Below are 1,505 nucleotides of genomic sequence, written 5' to 3' on the forward strand. Positions count from 1 at the left end.
CCAGAACAAGAGATCCCAAAGCTATAAAATATGTTGCTGCCTACACAACCCCTTAGCTAGTTTAGATTGCTCTGTCTTCAACACTGATCCATTAATCAACACTTCAACTCTAATCATACAATTAATATTAAAACAATTTTATTCTTCTATCAACAGCCCAGTAGCCTCCTTTTTAAGAATAGCACTAGACCTTTCTGTGCTGCCCAGAAGAGGGATCCATATAGCATTGTCCTTGATTTCCATCAGAATGTTAAAGAAAAATTTTCACAATGTCCAGAGCCCTAGAAGTCTTGCAGATGAAGGAGAAAGAGGTTCACAAATTCCTTGCTGCAAGAACCATTTGGATGACATCAATTTAGACTTCCAAATCAAAAAATATAGCTACAAAAGAAAGAATGGTGGTATCTACATGATTAATTTAAAGAGAACTTGACAGTTGATGCCAATGTCATCTCATCCAAGAATACTGACCAGTAAGCTTTTCTGAAATTTACTGCTGCCACTGACACTACACCTATTGCTGGATGCTTCACACTAGTTTGTATGTCATGAACCACATCCAAATCTCATCTCCTGGTGGTCACTGATTCTTAGGCAGAATGCCAGCCTCTGATAGACACATCATATGTTAACCTCCCAACCACTGAATTGTACAACACAGATTCCCCACTTCACTGTTCACATTGCCATTTCATGCAACAACAAGCAAGTAAGTTCATTGGGTCTGATGTAAAGGATGCTGACCCATGAAGTCCTATGAATATCCATGGAAGGTTATGCCTGATCTTTACTTCCACAAGAATCCAGAGGACATTGAAAAGTAAGAGCAGGCTTCAGCTGAGAAGAAAGTGACAAAGGAGGAGTTTCAGAGTAAATGAACTGCACCTGCCCCAGAATTCACTGCTACTCATTTAGAAGTAGCTGATTGGTCTAAGGGAATACAGGTGCCATCTGTGCACATTCAGCAGTTCCCTACTGAAAACTGGAGTGTTCAGCTGGATGCTGAGAACTACTTAGTAGCTCCTACTGCTCAGGCCACTGAGTGGGTAGGTACTACCAGAGAGTTGTCTTGAGTTTTACCCATAATGTTCTAATAGTGTTGGAAGAATGCTGATGGATACTAAACACTTGGTTCTTTAAAAAAAAGGGGGGGGGAAGAAGGGAAGAAGGACAGAAAGGAGGGACGGGAGAAGCAAAGGAAGGAAGGGAAGGAGACAGGGAAGGAGGGGAGGGAAGAAAGGAGAGGAAAAGGGGAGAAGAGAGGAGGAGAGGGAGAAGGAGAAGAGGTTGGAAGGGAAGAGAGAGAGAGAGGGAAGGAGGGGAAGGGAATTTCCCCTCTATAGAAGTCTTCAAGAAAAAAAAAAAGAAAAGAAAGAAATAAAAAGATGAGCACCTATTAGAGATATAGTAAAGGAAAATGTTAGTCTGATGTAGACTATACAATATGACTCATAAATTCTTTCTAATTTTGAGATTCTCTGATATTGTAATCTAATCACTTCCCC

The 1,505-nt window shown here is 40.7% G+C and overlaps 1 pseudogene; it reads left to right on the forward strand.

The window, feature by feature from the left end:
- The first annotated feature begins 269 nt into the window (after nt 1-269).
- LOC100914844 lies at nt 270-1,073 on the forward strand (annotated as a pseudogene).
- The last annotated feature ends 432 nt before the right edge of the window (nt 1,074-1,505 follow it).

This window comes from Sarcophilus harrisii, chromosome 4 (assembly GCF_902635505.1).
Source record: "Sarcophilus harrisii chromosome 4, mSarHar1.11, whole genome shotgun sequence".
Lineage (NCBI taxonomy): Eukaryota > Metazoa > Chordata > Mammalia > Dasyuromorphia > Dasyuridae > Sarcophilus > Sarcophilus harrisii.